Source organism: Mesoplodon mirus (genome assembly GCF_964341445.2).
Source record: "Mesoplodon mirus genome assembly, chromosome: 6".
NCBI lineage: Eukaryota > Metazoa > Chordata > Mammalia > Artiodactyla > Ziphiidae > Mesoplodon > Mesoplodon mirus.
Genome location: NC_138982.1, coordinates 52,902,268 through 52,922,089, shown reverse-complemented (window position 1 = coordinate 52,922,089; position 19,822 = coordinate 52,902,268). Strand labels below are relative to the sequence as shown.

Here is a 19,822-nt window from a genome sequence, read left to right as displayed (position 1 = left end):
AAAATATATAAACAGCTCATGCAGCTCAATATTAAAAAACCAAACAACCCAATCCAAAACTGGGCAGAAGACCTAAATAGACATTTCTTCCAAGAAGACATACAGATGGCCAAGAGGCGCATGAAAAGCTGCTCAACATCACTAATTATTAGAGAAATACAAATCAAAACTACAATGAGGTATCACCTCACACCACTTAGAATGGGCATCATCAGAAAATCTACAAACAACAAATGCTGGAGAAGGTGTGGAGAAAAGGGAACCCTCTTGCACTGTTGGTGGGAATGTAAATTGATACAGCCATCATGGAGAACAGTATAGAGGTTCCTTAAGAAACTAAAAACAGAATTACCATATGACCCAGCAATCCCACTACTGGGCATATATCCAGAGAAAACCACAATTCAAAAAGACACACGTGCCCCGATGTTCACTGCAGCACTATTTACAATAGCCAGGTCATGGAAGCAACCTAAATGCCCATCGACAGAGAAATGGATAAAGATGTGGTACATATGTACAATGGATTATTACTCAGCCATAAAAAGGAACGAAATTGGGTCATTTGTAGAGACATGGATGGATCTAGAGACTGTCATAGAGTGAAGTAAGTCAGGAAGAGAAAACTACCATATATTAACGCATATGTGTGGAATCTAGAAAAATGGTACAGATGAACCAGTTTGCAGGGCAGAAATTGAGACACAGATGCAGAGAACAAATGTATGAACACCAAGGGGGGAAAGTGGCGGGGGGTGGGGGTGGGGGTGTGATGAATTGGGAGATTGGGATTGACGTGTACACACTGATGTGTACAAAATGGATAACTAATAAGAACCTGCTGTATAAAAAAATAAAATTCAAAAAAAAAACCAATTAAGTCGCTGATCACCTAGTTATGATGCCTATTATTCAGTATGCTAAAAAAGACACAATGCGGGAGGGAGGGAGGGAGGGAGGGAAGAGAGGAAAGCACTGGTACCAACTTTGATCTCAGACAAAATAAAGATACCAAGATGTAAGTTGATATCTAGTTCTTAGAAAGTAAAAATTCTTCACTCTGTTTAAGTAGTTAAAAATTTAAAACATCTCCTTTGTTTAAAAAAAATGTTTGAGAGTCCAAAGTACAATTTCACATAAAGAAGAATATAAAAAAGACACCAAATGACCATCTCTGACCCTTGGCCCCCATGTTTTCTGTATTTTAAATTCTACCTCCTTAAAGAAACTTCCAATAGATAAAAGGAAAACAGGTGGCAAACTTCCCAGTTTAAACATTCAATACTTATGCTTCCTCATTCATTCCTCAAACTGTTCATTTCGCATAAATATCTTACTTAATCTGGACACTCTTTATGCTTACTGAAATTTAATTTTTGATCTTTCAGCATGACCCTTATAGTTTGATTGTATTATTTCTGAGTTATGAATCTAAGCTCTCAAAAAGCAGGGTAACATCCAACTCATTTTGTTTGACACTGAAACCCTCATATTTTAAACTCTAAATATTAAAAATTTCAAAAGGACATAATACCAAAATAGCTGCCTTTAGAATAAATTACCAAGGTTCTTTGGCACATCTTTACCACAGAAAACTATTAAAGAGGGACTTCCCTGGTGGTCCAGTGGTTAAGACTCCCCACTTCCACTGCAGGTGGCACAGTTCGATCCCTGCTCAGGGAACTAAGATCCCCCGTGCCACGTGCCCCGCCCCCCAAAAAAACAAACTATTGAAGAGAGATGGTTACAACAGCATTCTTCTGGTAGAGTAAACCCAGTGATACTATATGATAGATACATGTTAATACATTCATAGTAATGGCTCAAATGGGACTCCAATGTGGTCAGAATGCTGTCACACATATTCAGAGCTAAAAACATTATCTTATTTAGACATACTACTAAGAAAATAACAAGCAAAAAAAGCCTAAAGATTAAAAAAATAAAATCCAAAATCTTAAGTTTCATAACAACTAACACAAATATAACCAGATAAAGCCAACTTAGTGAAACATGATTCCCAACTAGACTAGGTTTTTTACCAGGACTGTGGCTACTATTCCAGGATTAAGAGGATAAAACTATCCATTTCCATTTCACTCTAAAAGTTGACTAGACATTTTTTTCCCCTTCCTTGTCAACACTGCCAACATGAAAATTCAAATTAATGGTTAAATGTGCCTATAGTACAACTAAACTTTGAAGGTCTAACTCAAAAAGAAGCTTCTGCCACATCAACAAGAGTGAAACAGGACTGCCACTGTTCTTATTTTAACATGGGCCCTTGTAGAAGCAATCCATTTTATTACGAAGATAGTATAATACAAAACTCAAGAGTTTTGCTACGTACTATAAGGAAAGTGGCCCTTTCCTTCAAGAAATGTAACATTTGGTTGAGGCGATGTGACACATACTCACAAAACAATAAATAATTATGGAGTTTGTGATACTCATTAAATGCGATGAAATCTCAAAGAAATATCCTGAGTCAGGACGGCCAGAAAAAACTTCACGAAAGTGGGACTGAAACTAGGCTATTAAAAGGATAAAGGGAAGGAAAAGCATGCACAAAGGCAGAGGAGTAATGAGTATGCCAAAACTGCAGTATTTGATAGGCAGGCAAGAATCTCAGGTGGAGAAGAGTGGGAAATACAGCTGAATAGGTTAGAATGGAGCCTTAAAAGCCAGACTTGAAGCATATGAACTACATCCAGTTGGCAAAGGGAAGCCATTATGGGTTCTTCAGCAGGCGAACTGACGTCATGAAACCAATATTTAAATAAATTACACTGTTGGTGATTAGAGAAGATAGAATGGAGAAGAAGATATCGAGCAACCTACTTGAAAAGTAATGCAATAACCCAGAAACCTAAAACCATTCATTCATTTTCTCCTTCACTCACTGAGAAAACAGACTGCTAGTTAAGAACACTGGCCTAGGGACTTCCCTGGCGGTCCAGTGGTTAACAATCCTCCTTCCAATGCACGGCACGTGGGTTCGATCCCTGGTCGGGGAACTAAGATCCCACATGCCGAGGGGCAACTAAGCCCTCATGCGTGCATGCACGCGCTCTAGAGCCTGCGCGTGCCACAAGTAGAGAGAAGCCTGTGCGCCGCAACAGAAGAGCCCGCATGCCACAAATAAGACCCAATGCAGTCAAATAAAAATTTAAATAAATAAGAACACTGGCCTAGAAGCCAGACACACTGGACCTAAACCCCTCTCTGCACCCCTTACTACCTGAGACTTGGTCTCCACGCTGTTAGTAATCAGGATACCAGTCGCTTAGATTGTCACAAGTACCTGTCAAAGCAAACTTCGTAATCCTGACACACAGAACTCTAGTAGTCATTAACATTACTGCTGAATTAAAAACGATAAAAAATGGGAAGGGAAATAAGACAAGATTCAAAGATATTTCAGAGGAACACACCTCCAAGCAGAACTGTCTTGACAGCAGCTGAAAATGTAGAACAAGAACACAGATGAAGGGTTGAGGCTGGAGAAAACAATAACCTACTTAAAAAGTAATCACTCCAATTTTAAAAAGCAGATCCTAGGTACTGCCAGATCCAGCCTCGAACAACAAAATCACTTTTTATTTAAAAAGAGTTAGAAAGGGCTTCCCTGGTGGCCCAGTGGTTGAGAGTCCGCCTGCCGATGCAGGGGACACAGGTTCGTGCCCCGGTCCAGGAAGATCCCACATGCCGCGGAGCAGCCAGGCCCGTGAGCCATGGCCGCTGAGCCTGCGCGTCCGGAGCCTGTGCTCCGCAACGGGAGAGGCCACAACAGTGAGAGACCCGCGTACCGCAAAAAAAAAAAAAAAAAAAAAAAGAGTTAGAAAATGTTTCAAATGCTGCAAACAGATTTAAAAAGTCCAAGCCCAAGTGACAGAAGAACGGCAACAAAGACACACAAAAGACCCACCACTACCTACACCAACCATGGAACTTGGTATTGTTTCCACTTAGTGTTAAAATCCAACCTAGGGCTTTCCTGGTGGCGCAGTGGTTAAGAATCCGCCTGCCAATGCTGGGGACACGGGTTCGAGCCCTGGTCCGGGAAGATCCCACGTGCCGCAGAGCAAATAAGCCCGTCAGCCACAACTACTGAGCCAACATGCCACAACTACTGAAGCCTGCGTGCTTAGAGCCCATGCTCCGCAACAAGACAAGCCACTATGATGAGAAACCCACACACCACAACGAAGAGTTACCCCGTTCTCCACAACTAGAGAAAGCCCACACGCGGCAACGAAGACCCAATGCAGCCAAAAATAAATAAATTTTTTAAATAAAATGAAATAAAACCCAACCTAATTCTTCAAGTAAGCCTTAAATCACAACTTCAGGAGTAAATAAATTTTGCCAAGCTTATTTCGACTATTTTGCCCAAAAATTCAGGAAACAAAACTGCCAAATACTTTCTATGACATTATGCCCCTACTTAAAAAACAAGCAAATAAAATGTAATACAAAGAAACAAACTTCAAATCCAAACCCATTATCATCCTCAACAACTTACATTTTCATGATGCTTGTCAGCTACTGTTCTCAGCAACTTACACATACGGTTTTCATTATAGTTTGATTTACAGCATTGTGCTAATAATTTCTGCTGTACAGCAAGTGACTCAGTTATACATATATATATTCTTTTTATATATATTTTTTCTATTACGGTTTACCCCCAGGGGATTGGCTATAGTTCCCTGTGCTATACATTAGGACCTAGCTGTTTACCCATTCTAAATGTAATAGTTTGCATCTACCAACCCCAAACTCCCAGTCCATCCCTCTCCCTCTCCCGCACCACCTTGGCAACCACAAGTCTGTTCTCCATGCCTGTGAGTCTCTTTGTTTTGTAGATAGGTTCATTTGTACTGCATTTCAGATTCCACACATAAGTGATATCATATGGTACTTGTCTTTTTCTTTGACTTACTTCACTTAGTATGATAATCTCCACCTGCATCACACACACAACTCTCTTAATCCTCTCAACTCTTTGAAGTTGACCGTCCCATTACACAGAGGAGAAAACTGAGACATAGCGGAGTTACTCCCCCAAGGTGACATAATTAGTAAGGGATGGTGCCTGAGTTTGAAGCTGGGCAGTTCATCTTGAGAACCCCTGACAGAATCAGTATGCTGCACAAAAAGACTTTTATGATTTTTCTTACACAAGTTTTCAGAAATACATGATTCTCTTATTTGCTTTTCCTTCTTAATTAATTGTAGGTATGGAACCACATTTCCTTATTTCTGCTGGCAGTATGTGGAGAGGCTACGTCACCGCTGTGAATCTAAAGGTAGGAAATACAGCAGTTGACAAGAAGATGGCATCTTATTAAACAGTTCTAGAGAGTTAAGCCAATGGTATTTGAGCCCTATGAATTTCATTTATCCATGCAATCACTTGACCCAGTTTGTAGAGATCCCAGCTCCCAAGTACATAATTATAAACTTGATTGGAAACACTAGTTTTTGCAAGGATATCTAAAGACTGACGAAACAGCTGAAACTTTGGCACAGCTACAGTCAGCTAGAAAGAACACGGACTAGGGCTCAGACAGACCGAGGTTTAAATCCTAGTGCATCATTTGATCCTTTTGTGGCCCTGAACAAGTGAATTAACTTATCTTGACCTTGCTGTTTTATCATCCACAAAAAGAGCCCAATACTACCCACCTCAGGATTAGCCTGGGATATAAATGACGTAGAAAGCACCTCACACCTTTCCTATAGTATAGCCCAAGCAGAGTCCCTTTCCTTGGACTCCTGCAAACAGGGCAGTTAACTGTACTTAGGGAGTCCAATCCCAGAGGAGGTGAACAGCAAACTTCTCCAGCATAAGCTCTCTCACACAGGTTTTTTTTTTAATTCAAGTATCTATTTGTGATAGAGCAGGAGATCCCACCATGGGGTCTCCAAACCAGCCTATACTCTTACCAATTCTTTACTACACAGCCCTGGGGTCCTAGCCCTTCTGTACTATGGGGATGTATAATGTCTCAATGTTAGCTGCTTTCTCTTTTTGCATGTCAATGACTTATACTATAAACATCATTTGAAATGAGTCAAATTCCATGTACTAGAAAAATACAAAGTCCCAAAGTGCCAATATTTCTGCCACTCTCTCTCCCCGACTTACTACTATTCACATTCTTCTCCATTCTTTTTATACAAATAACACAGAAAATGAACAAACCCAACAAATTATTTCTTCATCAAAATGTGTCAAGTCAGAAATTGTTTGTAGTAGTAACTGCTGTAGTATATTGGAGAAGAACTCCTTTATTAGCTACTCATTTGACAAGGTCGTACTTATGTTTCATCGTTATATATGAACAGATGTATTCGTTCAACAGGTTGTCATTTAAAAGGTCCATTAGTCACATCTCTATTTATCAGTAACCCCTATGTTTATAGTCTCTATTTATCAGTAACCCCTATGTTTATAGTAAGCTCCTGCCCTTTCTGCATATTAGCTTGAAACTCTCCCAGTACAAAGGAAGCAGTTACTTCTCGTTCTTGATAGGCATGTATCATGGTAATCATGATAAATCTTATGGTGTGAACACCAGGTAACAAAGATTCCTAAACACGCGTAAAAACGTATTAAAATATTTGCCTCTTTGAAGCAACCAGTGAAAAAATACAACCTTCACAAAGGGCCATTCCATTTACCACGGGTATCTCCCATGTTAATAACCAAAGCTGGTACACGTTGAAATAAAAACATCTTAGAAACTGATGGTGAGCTCTGCAACAATTTTTATGCCATTAACAAGTACCTTAATTAAGTTCCTTAACAGTAAGAAAAACTTTCTCCACATACATATTGTTTTCATCCCCTATACAGTTTAGTATTTTGCCCTCTAGGTCTGATTGTAACAACTCAAGTGACAAAAAATAGTAGTTACTTATAGACTTAATGGTTGTGATTACATATATCACATGGTGCATAACAGCAGAACTGGGAGAAAAAATTCATACTCCAAAGAAGCAGGAAAACCTCGATTTAAGAGCAAAAAGTATAAACACGAATCACTCGCCTAACCACTTTCAGGCATATTTTCTTTCTGCTGTTCCTCCTCCACAGGTAAACGCTAACTATTTCTAGAACGCACTCAAGGATAATTTCTGAGGCTTGCTTGCCATGAATTCCCATGATACAACTCAGCACACACACACTGTTTTCATGGAGACAAAGGTGCCCTATTTCCCTAGACTACAAACTTATTAAAATGGTGAGAACATACAGTTCCAGGAAGTCAAGATTACTAAAATACACCAATGTAGCATGGGTCTTATTTAACAAAAAATGAAAATAAACCACACTGGGAAAACCAAAAAGTCACTCACTCTATCTTCAACGTGTAACCAGAATATTTATTACAATTTTTTTTAAGGTAAGTAGATGAAAACACCACCAGGGCCTTACATTATCCAACCTGATAAAGAAGTCTTTAGGGGAAAAAAAGGGGGGGAAAGAGAAACGATTACTTAATTATATGGGGGAGGGAGAATCAAACCATTCAGACTAAAAATAACCCACATTTCACCCACCAAATTTTATTAACAAGCTTGTTGAGATCAGCATAAGGGTCTTGTTTAGAAAACAAGAAAGCCAAAAGTCAACTTCCCTCTGTCAACTATAATCACATAAGTACTAAAACTCTTCACCTTGGTGCCCACAGAGTCCACGGTTTTAAGTAAACTCCAGACAATGAGGGAAAAACCTAGTTTTTAACTAGGTTCCAACACTTTTATCATTTGTAATCACCAAATTATTTTTGAGAATATTATTAGATAACCTAACAATGGGAGCGTCTTTTAAGAGCCACTACAACCCAAATTTTACATGAAACACACCATTTTCACAACCTAAATTTATTTTCGGTTGCCACTGCAAAGTGCTGCCTGTTCCAGCAAATTAGGAACTTCCAAAAATACTGAACACGCTAACACACGCATGTCTTCCCTCGAGCTGCCATTTCAGATTAATATTTCACTTATAAAAGTCTGCTTCTGTTCAAAAAATGACATCGGTTGCAAAGAGGAAGTTACCGATAAACCACTCTCACAACGTGGCCTTTACACTGTCAGAAAATAATGTGACTCTGAGCCACCCAAAACTTACCAGGAAGCTGGCAATAACTTTGCCAATTCTACACTTCTGAACCCAACTTCAAAGAGGCTCTATCAAATACCTCCTCAAGACGATAAAAAGCACTAAGTTACAAATAAACACGTCCCGGAGCGCGGCCGCGCGCCCCTCCCCCGCCCGCGCCCCCGCCCCCGCCCGGGACGCGCGGCCCCAACAGCCGCCCGCAGCCCCAGCACGCCGGCCAGGGTCGCCGCGCCGGGCCCGGGGCCGCGCCGCGGGAGGGGAGCGGATTTCCATTGCTGCCTGAGGTTTAACAAAATAACGTGCACCGAAGAGATCCCTCTCCCCTGCTAAAAATAGGCTATAAAGGAGTCGGCCTCATGATGGCTCCTTGATTCAATTTGCTGCAAATTCTTTCCTGAAAGCCTCCCGCACATACATACACACACACACACACACACACACAATGGGGGTGTAAATGCACGAAGGGTGGAAGGGGGGAGAAGGCCGAGGTGCACATTTTCGGGGACAACAACATAATAAGGGTGAGGATCCCCCGGGACCAGGAAAGGGTAGGGGGTGGGCAGGCACGTGAGCATTTCAAAGAAGCCTGAGAGCAAAAAGGGGGGATGGGGCACCCTAAATGCCTTCCCTCCCCTCCCCCGCCAAACCCCCAGCTCCCCGAAGGGCCAAGTTGAAAAATGCATGTTCCACTTGCGCCCATCCCCCCCGGCGGCCCGGCGCCCCCCGGCCGCCTCCGCCCGCGCCCCCCGCCCGGGCCCGCGGCCGCCCCCACCCCGGGGTCCGGCCCCCGGCGCTTACCTGGAAACCGTGGCCTCCGACGCCGCTCCCCCCTCCCGGGAATGGAGACACAAGGAAATTCCCCTCCTCGCCGCCGCCGCCACCTCCAACCACCCCCAAAATAACCCCTCCGGGGGGTGAGAGGCAATTATAACCCCGGCGAGCGGAGGGCGCGGGGGATGGGCGCCGGGCGGGCGGGGGCGGGGAGCGCGGCGCGGGTCCCCAGGTGGCGAGCGGAGGTGCTCCCGCCGCGGGGGGAGGGGCGGGGGCGCACGCGGCCGGCGGCGGGGGGAGGCGGCGCGCGGGGGAAGGGCGCGAGCGGGGAGAGGAATTGAGGCAGAAGGTAAAAGCTGTTACTAAGGGAAAGAGCCAAACGGTTCGGAGCAGCCAACGGCTCAGACACTCAACACTGGGGAGAGAGGAATGGGGACCAGCCAGGCACAAATGAGCTCGCGAGGCCCGCGGCGGCGGCGGCGGCCGCGCAGCAAAACAAACCCAAGCGGCCTGCGCCGGGCGGGCGGGCGGGTGCGCGGGGGAAGGGCCGGCGGGGGAGGGGCGCCGCGGACGCGGGGAGGAGGTGGCGGCGGCGCAGCGGGGGGATGGGGGGGCACTGCCGGCCCCGCTCCTCTCCCTCCCGCCCGCCGCGGCGGCTCTGGGGGCTGGGTGGGCGCGGCGCAGGCTTTTAAAAAGAAAGACAGACCCGCAGGCGCTCCGAGGTGTTGCCCGGCCCCCGGCCGCCCCGCCCCCACCGCCTTGCGCGGCCGGGTGCGGGGCAGCCTGGGTGTTGGCTGCGCGGTCCCGGGCCCGGTGGGGGCGGGAAGGCTTGTGTCGCCTCGGTTGGGAAACGCCGGTTAGCTTTTCTGGGTAGGCCGGCGGGGCTCCCGCGTGTTCGGGGACGGCCTGGCCCATCGGGCACCCGGGCTGCGCGGCGTGGCCGGTGGGCCACACGCACGCGGTGAGCATGTGAGGGGAGCGCGGCGCAGGCATCATGTGGACGTTTGTGAAAAGATCTGCACACACCTTTGTGTGCGTAAATACATATGTTTCTCGGAAGTGTACCTGGAAAGGTGCTTTATCTGTAATAAGCGATATTCAAAATGTAATCCAGAGCACGGGATCTGTGGAGAAAACACACTCACAAGAAAAGGGTTTTGATACTAAACACAAAGCTGTAATTGAAGTGTTTATGCCCAAATGTACTGTGAATTAAACATATGGTGGTATTTATCGTCTGGTGGGTCTGTTTGAAAGGTTTGGTCGATCAGTTCGCGTTTCACAAAAATAAAATAATGTAACTAAATGTTTACTAAACATATATACCTCTACAGCAGCAAAGACAGTAGAAGTATATCCACTTTGTGTACTTCTTGCATGTGTGTAGCACATCAAAGCGGTTTATAGAGTACAACTTAGATGAGTGATAATGTGACAATATGATGAGTGCAGCGGGTTGTTTTTAAAAAGGAAGGCACCTCACAGTTTTTGAAACAAATGTGTTCATCTAAGGTCCTCAAAAAGCAGATCTTGGAGCCTTCTCAGACCTTTGTATAAGCCTAGGGTAAAGAAAGCAGCTTACCCTTTTAATTTTAAGATTTGGCCTCGGAGAAACCTTTTTGTTGTTATTTTCAGTTATTGCTGTTTTCAAAGTAAAATAACATTTTTTGCAGCCTTTTTAGGTAAGGGGTTCTGCTTTCTTACTTTCGTACTTTCATAACAATATTTGGAAATCGGTGTAGTCATTATTTTGAAGCAATAGCCTTTTCCTCTCAATACTAGAGACCTAAATTTTCACACCAAAAAAAAAAAGTTCATTAGAAGTAACTTTTACACGTCTGGACTCCGGGTGGCCTAGTAAGCTCAGTGATGAGACAGGTGCTTTTTTTGGCCAAGGTCAAAGGCTCTTGCCCCTGATGAGCTCTTGGAGGAGGGTCAGGAGGAGCAGCTGAAGGCCTTTCCAGACCTTTGTGGGGGGGGGGGGGAGCGGGGCAGGAGGGGCAGGAAAATCATCAGAGGAAAGGGAGTGAGATTGGAAACTCCCTCTGAACCACCAGAAAGAGAGTTCAAAGCATCTCGGTGGTTTGTCCTTAGAGCTATTTTCATATATGAAAGAGGGAATGTTAGATTTAACAATGTCACCTGATGGGAATTCAGATAACTGCAGGTTTCCAAAACACTTGTGTTGAGTGTACAGGGAAACAGCACAAAGAGAGCTAGTTTTGCATTGCAGTAAGATTCTAAAGCTTAGGCTTATTTACTAGAGAACTAGTACCTTTGCAAAGATGCTTTCCAGAAGCACTGAGAATATATCTTCTTTTTTTTCCAATATTTTTAGTAACATATGTATGTATGTCACTAAGCATAATCCTCTCTTCAATTATTAAGCTATCTCAATACAGCTAGGGTTCATTATCTGAGCCACCCAATGAAACATATCTACTGGCCTAGCTTGTTTTTGAAGTTTCACATTGTGCCACCAGTGTGGGTGGGTCCTGTCCAGGCAGCAGCTACTATAAAATCAAACCACTCATCCAGTGAATGAGGACTTCCCAACTACACCGTTCCTTAATAGGGTCATCTCCAAACCTGGGACCTCAGACTTACCTTCCTTCAAAATGACCTCATTCCCTCCCTCAGGTTCATGGGGTCCCGGGCTTCTAGCCTGAAATTCTTATACCCTACACCAAGCTGCCTCCTTTCCTAACAGAAATTCCTAAATCGTTATTATCACAATGATAATAATAATCCATGCATTTGTTTACAAGGTATTTCTGTGCATAATTGACTTTATTTGAATATCATAATAAAAGTCACCTAAGGGGACCTGTGCCATAAGCTTGTTCCAGTAAAGTGAACTTCCTCCACTATGTTCACTGAAGACAGACTTGAAGCACCCTTTGGACAAAAACAGTACCAAATGTGGAAAAGCCTTGATTCTCTCAGCGAAGGGGTTTTAAAGGAGGCCATATTTTGATCACTTGGATTTCTATATTCCAGAACCTATCTGATAAGACATTGTGGCTTCAACATGAAATACTCAGATAAAAGAGCCACCATACAAAGGTCGCATGTATTGTTACTCCACCCACTAGTCATTCCAACACATCCAGTAAACCAGATCAGAGGCCTCACCAAAACGCAAGCAATAATTAGGCACAAGAGTGAGGTAACAACCAATTTCCAGTACTTTGTCCTAATCTAAAAGCCGTCCTTATGTTTTGAATATAAATGTTAATATGTTTCTAGAAAGGAGAAATTACTGTTACTAAGAAATTTTAAAGCAAAGAGGCACATTATGAAGAAAGTTCTCTTCTTTCTAGCTAACTTCTCAAGGAAGAGAAACTTCTTACCAGTAACTGTTACCAGAAGTTACATGTGTATTATAAAATGACTAAACAAATCTTGACTTGTTTTATTTCAGTAATATTACACCCAGGTTATGTGGTATGGCAAGATAGCCTATACCTTTGCAACTTTTATCACTCAGGAAATAGAACACTTTAAAATTAAGGTGGTTTAATCCCAGACCTCAGGATCTCATTACTATATTTTTAACGTCACCATGATGTTTTAAGTTGTATATATTAGCTGATCTATGTAATTAAAATATTCAAAACAAACTTAATAGCATGAAAATGGTATTTGATACCAAAAATATTATCTTGGCACTGTAACTCTTTTTCATATTGTTACTCACCCATGAAATCAGTGGCTTTATGTCTGCAGCATTTACCCCCAAGCTTCTTGCTGGCACCCTGTGACATGTTTCTGTTTCATTTTGACTCCGTTTGTGCAATTCTTTGTGGTTCTTCCAGCCATCAGCTTTTGCCATCCACACTGATACACATCTCAGCCACACATCTCGATCTCAGCACACAAGCTCCTTTTCTCCATCTGTGCTTAGCATGCGATGTGTGACCTTTCCTCATCAGCGTGAACCTTGTCACAGTTTTCCATGACTCTGTGACCCTATTTCATTACAACAATGAACTTTACTTGGGAGTCTTCATTTAAATTACAAAAGCAACACACAACCATCTTGCAAGTATTTATGCCTCTCAGATAATGGAAATAGCAGGTTGTATCCTGCCTTTGTGATTAGTCAGAATAGAAAACCAGCCACACACAGAGCGTACTGCTGTACCAATCACTTACTTATACTGACCAGCCATGTTCTTCCTCAGGCAGTGCTCAAGGCCTCACATTATGTTGATGGTTTTGCTGTTAATTCATTCAACAAACTTTTCCTGAATGCTTAGCATACTGTTCAAGAAGCTGTTTACAGTAAACCAAACACAGTCCCTACTCGCATGGAATTTATGGTCTAGTCCAGTCAGGTGGGGGTTAGGAGGACAGACAGACTTTCAAAAAATATGTCTGCATTAGGCTATCGTTTGACTTCTGTAACAAAGACAATATAAAAAATGGCTTAAACAAAATAAAAGCTTATTCTCTAACATGGCCATTCAAATGTAAGCATTCCAGAACGGATAAGGTATCAAGGACCCAGATTGTTCTACTAGCTCGACACGTATCTCCTACCTAGTGGTCTAAGGTGGCTTTTCTAGCTCCCACACAATCACATTCAAATTCCAGCTACCGGGCCAGAAAGAAGGAGAAATAGAGGACTTCTGTCTTCTCTTTCAGGACTTGTCCTGGCAGTTGTTCTTATCACATCTACTCGTACTTAACTGGCCAGAACTTGGGCATATGACCATACCTAGCTGCTAGTAAGTCAGGAAAATAACAGGTACCAAGCTTAAGTAAAATAAGGTGGGGAGAGGGTTGGGAGCATATGTTAGTTTAGACAGGGCTTTTAGAAGAGGCTGCTCAGTTAAGGTGACCTGTGAGCAGGAAACGAAATGAAGTTGGGGGATGAGTGGCAAATATCAGAAGAAGGCAGAGGGAATGTCAAATACAAAAGAACAGAGGCAAAAGCAAGCGTGCTGTATTCTAGGAATAAAAATGATGCCAGTTGACTGGCACAAAGTCAGCCAAGGAGTGGTGGGAGAGGGAGCCAGGGACCACATGTGAAGGCCTTTTTCTTTTCATGAGATGGAAAGCCATTGAAAGGTTTCGAGTGGAGAAGTGACTTGACGCGACTTCTGTTCTACTATGCAGAGTGTTAAGTGCAATAGTGCAACAGTGGAAAGGGGACAACCAGTTAGGGGCTAGTGCAGAAATCCCAATGAGAGGTTGGCAGCATGGAGGATGGTGGCAAGAGCTGGTTAAAAGAAGCTAAACTCTGTGTACATTTTAAACAAGGATCAGGAAATATATTTGTGGCATGCGAGAGAAACACAAGACTCAAAGGTGATTCTGAGATTTTAGACCAAGCAAGTAGAAGAATGGAATGTCCATTTATCAAGATGGGAGGGTCTGGGAGAGGAGAAAGTTTATGAGGGAAAAATCGAGAGTTTTGTTTTAGAATTTGATGTGACAATCAGACATCCCTGTGAAGATGTCAAATAGGGAGCCAGATATACATATCTAGTGTTCAGAGGAGGTACCAGAGCTGAAAATATAACGTTGGGACTCATCAGTTAAGTAAGGATATTTGAAATCACAGATCTGGATGCAAGTGGCTAGAGAGTGAGTGTAGGTAAAGAAGAGTTCCCTATCACCTTCAGCTGTCTCCTGCCCAAAATGTCTCCCTTGCTCTTGATGGGCTCAGAAGCCTAAACATATTTTATCACAGATGGATATAAGGTGACATTCTATCTGTGCAAGGACATTGATGGAAAAAAACCATAGGTCATATTAATGGCTACCAGTTATTGAAGCTTGTTGCTTGTTACCAAGCACTTTTATCTTTGCTGTCCCTAATTTTCTCAAAAACCTGTAGAGGTAAATAATACTGTTTTCTCAGTTTGACTCATGAGGAACTAAAGTAACAAGACCAAATAGCTTATCTAAGTTCACATGGCAAATGGCAAAACAAGAATTTGCACTCGAGGCTGTCTGAGAGCCTTGTCTGCTTTCCCACTGAGTGCAACTAAGCAGGTCAAGGCAAGAAAGTGCAAGTGTTTGCTGCAAAGTCCTTCCATGAACGGAGGAGAGAAATGCAAAGTAGAGAGAAGGAGAAACTGCTTCAGGGGAGGAACCACATCTTAATCTCATTTATATGACCCACATCTGCTAGATCAGAATCTCAAAAAATGCTTATTGAATGCAGTGGTTATAATCAACCAGCTGCATTCAGTCACTTGCACTCTGAGGTATTAGTGCATCTACACAAGGAAGAAACGATTACACGAGGAAGACCTTTGCCCCACTCACTCCCTACCTCTCACCGCCTCCAGTGCTCCCACATGGCAATTTGGGTGTGGCGTGTTCTCGAAGACAGGTTTTGTGGGCAAAGAAGGCAATATGTTGTAATTCAGTTTTATTTATTACAAATTTGAAAACCTAGTTTTCCTTTAAGGTTTCAAGCTCCATATCTCTCTTTTAAGTGAATGCTTACAATCTGGTTAATTAAATTCCTTTGAATTATTAAACTTCATTTGTACATTTAATGTATTCAATCTTCTTTTTAAAATACTTCATTGGACTTCCCTGGTGGCGCAGTGGTTAAGAATCCACCTGCCAATGCAGGGGACATGGATTCGATCCCTGGTCCGGGAAGATCCCACATGCCGTGGAGCAACTAAGCCCGTGCACCACAACTATGGAGCCTGTGCTCTACAGCCCACGAGCCACAAGAGAAGCCACTGCAGTGAGAAGCCCACGCACTGCAACAAAGAGTAGCCCCCGTTCGTGGTACCTAGAGAAAGCTGGCGCACAGCAACAAAGACCCAATGCAGACAAAAAATATAAATAAATAAAATAAAATAAATGATAAAATACTTCATTGCTCAACAAACAAAAGAATCACAAGTAATGCTCATAAATATGATAAACTAATTATAAAATATGATGAATCTTAAGTTCTTTTGAATATAACAAAAATACAGATTTAATAAAATTCTCATATCTTTTCACTGGAAATCACAAATCTAAATCAATTACAGAGCTCACATAAATGGTTTAAATTGGCACCACAAGGACAACCTGTCAGGCATTCTAAAACATCAAATTATCTTAAACATTACAAATGTTTAAAACATCAAATACAAATATGCACAGGTTATTTCTAAGCATAGAATAAAAAATTTACTTTAGTAGACTTAAAAAGTTTAAGTACATAAGCTTTAAGTAAGTATTGATATACTTATCTCTTTATTTAACTTTATGCTTTACTGAGGCTAAAAGAAACATGCTTTAAATAAAAAATTCTACTGGCCCAGGTGAGTTAGGGTAAGTGGCTAATTGTCCTGAGAGGTCTGGCTGGAGATGCAGACATCGGAGTAGTATTTCTCACAGCTGATAAGACATACTGAACCCTCCTTAATGCTGCCAAAGGGAACCCCAAATTCTTGCCTTCAGGTGGGTAGTGGTCTTGCCACCGTTCCTGCTCACAGATTCTGGCTGAACCTACTTCTTCCAAGTGATTGGTATTTGTACCCCTACTGCTAGATTGCTGACACACATAGATGAATTCAACCAATTTATAAATTATTTCATTTTATTCTGAATTGTTTGTATTTTTTTCTTCTCTGATGGGACTACAATTCTTACAGAAATTAACTGCACATTCTCATGTCTGTGGCTGGCTCTGCAGTTCTGAACACACACACACACACACACACACACACACCCTTATTATGGCCACTAGAAAGTGAGCAGACTTCACTTTATAAGAATACGCCAAATACCCTTATGTTAAGATTTCTTAAATTGTGTTCCACTCATCATGGGCAGATAGCCTGCACTTTGGGGAGTAAAAGGTTCAACATTAAAGAAGTCTGGGATATCTCACATGTTAAATCCACCTTCTAGAGATTTGCAACATTCGTTAGCATATTAAAGACTGAGAAACCTTGCAGTATGAAAATCTTATAAACCCTCTGAACCCCCTTTTTAAAGACGTACCTTTCAAAATCTTGCAAAGCTAGCATTCTGTGGAACGCATTTGGTAAATTGTGTTCAAACTTGGTAAAATGTCTTTATTTTCATTCTTGATCTTTTATTTTTCTACTTTTTGGAGATCAAAGCTTAGATATACAACTAAATGGGCTTCCTAATACTTCCCTTCCCCTAAACTTATCCCACCCAGCCACAGACAGAACTGAATAGTCACAGCCCTTCCCCACAGGGGAAACTGCTCTCCCAGGGGCAAAGGGCGAGAGAAATTATGTGTCCCGTGGCAAGTCCCCTCCAATAAGAGAGGAGAAGTCACTGAGCACCTGTGCTCACTTCCTTCCGACACTTGAAAGTCACTGTCCTTTGCAGAGACTCAGAGAACTCCTCGTGGGGCACAGGACCTCCCTCCCCTTCTACAGCTTTTGATGTTGTGATCTTCCTTGAGCAACACAAAGTAAAGACTGTGTAGGCCAGTACCCAGGTTATTACTGAATCAAATAAAATTAACTTGATTGTGGACACATTTAGTGATAGGTATAACAACCACGGGGCTAGTGTAGAGGTCAGAGGAACTGGGTTCTAGATGCAGCTCTATCCGAGTTGTGTGTAATCTTAGACAAAGCAACAGGCAGCTCAGAAACTCAGCTTCCTCGTGAATAAAGTAGGGAGCACATTAACAAGATTGCTCCAAAGTGGCCAGTTCTGCATGGCCACGCCACATCACCCTGGTAACTGGCAGGCTCACAGCCCATCTCCATCACTCAGTCAACGTCTATCGGTGACTACCATGTGCCAGCTATTTCACAGGGCTGTCGCATGCCTCTGACGAAATAATGTTTGTGAAAGCAGATCACGATCTCCTTTCAAAAGCAAGGTATTTTTAGTCATTATTCTGCATAATAAAAGGTATAAAGAATAAGAGCTATGGGAAGCCTCTTAAACACATTTCACCTGTTTGGAAGGCTTGCCTACTTCCCCGGGGGTGGCCTGACTAACCTTGAGAGCAGAAGTCACTTTGAGCAACAGCCAGAGGAGTAACAACAGTAGCAAGAGTAGGGACCTGGGCCAAGACCAGCTCATGACACAGCTAACCTCAGAACATCAAATAGTAGTAAGAGCGAGCACGTTATTGAGTACTTACCATGTGTTAGGCCTTTTGTTCAAAACCATTTGATGCAGATTAACATTTAATCCTCGCCACCGCCAGGTGAATGAGGAACTATTATTATCCCCCGTCCACAGATGAGGAAACCAAATCACAGGCTGGTTAAGTGACTTGCCTGAGGTTCCCTAGCTATAAATGTCAGAGCTGGATTTTCATCTAGGCAGGTGAGTTCATATCCTTAACCACTACTCCACACAGCAAGCAGATCTCAGCCTGGCAGGGGCGGGGTGGGGACGGAACTGCTTCAGCCAGAGAGCATTCTGGGTCACAAGCCAGCCCGGAGGTCCTGGGAGGCCTCTCTTAGGACCACAGGTGTTAGAACCCGAGGAAGTCTCAAGGAGCAGACCTCTTCACTACTCTAGCGGGGGATGCATGAGACCCTCGGTCTCCAGAAGCTCCTGGCTGGCAGAAACCCTTGGCCCCAGGCATTGAGAACTGGGGCACCCACAGCCTGAGGAAGGGTAGCTCCAGACCATAGCACGAGGTGGAAGCCAGGGGAAGGGGGCAGGAGGAAAGGAGGAGTAGAAGCAGACTGCAGTCCTCCCTCCAGCTGGGAAAAGGCGGCCAGGTCAATGGGTTTGCCTTTGGGCAGGAGGATTAGCTCTCTTGAGTAAGTACCCCTGGAGCTGAGAGCTGGGCCAGGCTTACTTCTAACGAGGAGTCAGAGAGGAGCTACAGAGGAGTGAGGGCAGAGAATGGGACATGGCGGGCTCGGAAGCTGGGGGGTAAATTTTTACTGTAAAGGGCTAGATAGTAACTATTTTAGGCTTTGCGGGCCATGTTCTTCTTTGTTTTGTTTGTTTGTTTTTATACCTCCAACCTTTTAAAAAGTATAAACCATTCCTAGCTCCAGGCTGCTGCTGGATTTGGTCTGCGGGTTATAGTTTGCCAACTCCCGATCTAAAGAAATCAGTGGTAAACCTCACCATTTTACCTCAGTCGGACCCTGCCCTCCTCTCCAAAACTGGCCATTTACCTCCAACTAGGGCCCTCCAAGGAGTTGGAGGATCACTGTGATGAGGAAAAGGGCGTAATGTTCTGACCCTGGTGATGCATCTTGAAATCTGAGTGAGGTATGTTCCACTGGGGTGCTACAGGATTAACTCTTTTTGGCAACCCGAAAGTTTGCTCTGGGGATTATCATACCATGCACAGTTGCACACATGAGCAACTCTGCAAGACTTATGTTTCATGCCACATTCCATTTGGGAACTGATGCCCAAGACAATATTGCAGAGCAATGATACTCAGTATTACTCTATTTCAGGGAAAGTGGAGTAGCAAATTTTTCTCTCAGTACCCAAAAATGGAATGTCCCAATGTCTTTGAGAAGAGCCTGACCTCAGCAGGAAGAAACTGTACCTTTAAGTAAACTTGACTTTCAGTCATAATGTCTCCTTTGAAGAGCCCAGATATGCAATAAGGAAGCTCAGTGGTAAAAAAAAAAAAAAAAGCAGCTTTACATATTTTGCTATTAGAGGGGCAGCTCATTGTCCTACCATCTGCCCCAAATTATCTGTCTCATAGCTAGACACAAAACAGTCCTTCTCTTCCCACCTTGAATTTGAACTGCTATTTACTAAAGCTATTCTTAACACAAAGGCATAGTTTTAAGGCAGGGAGGTGGGAAAAGGGGAGGGAACTTATAACGCTTTTTTTTTTTTAACCTAAAAATTTACAGGAGATCATGGCATCTAAATAATTATTAGAACGTTCCAATACACTTCACATGAATTTAAAGTGTCAGAGAGACTATGTATAATGGAATACAGGGAAAGATTATT

At 43.1% G+C, this 19,822-nt stretch overlaps 1 protein-coding gene across 1 annotated transcript in view; it reads right to left on the bottom strand.

Annotated features, from left to right (window-relative positions):
* The window catches only part of TBL1XR1 (TBL1X/Y related 1), a 181,159-nt gene extending 172,934 nt beyond the window's left edge, over nt 1–8,225 (bottom strand). The window contains exon 1 of the mRNA XM_082626063.1: nt 8,147–8,225. The gene's annotated coding sequence lies outside the window, so the exon portion shown is untranslated. The remainder of the gene's footprint in view (nt 1–8,146) is intronic.
* Between the last annotated feature and the right edge of the window lie 11,597 nt (nt 8,226–19,822).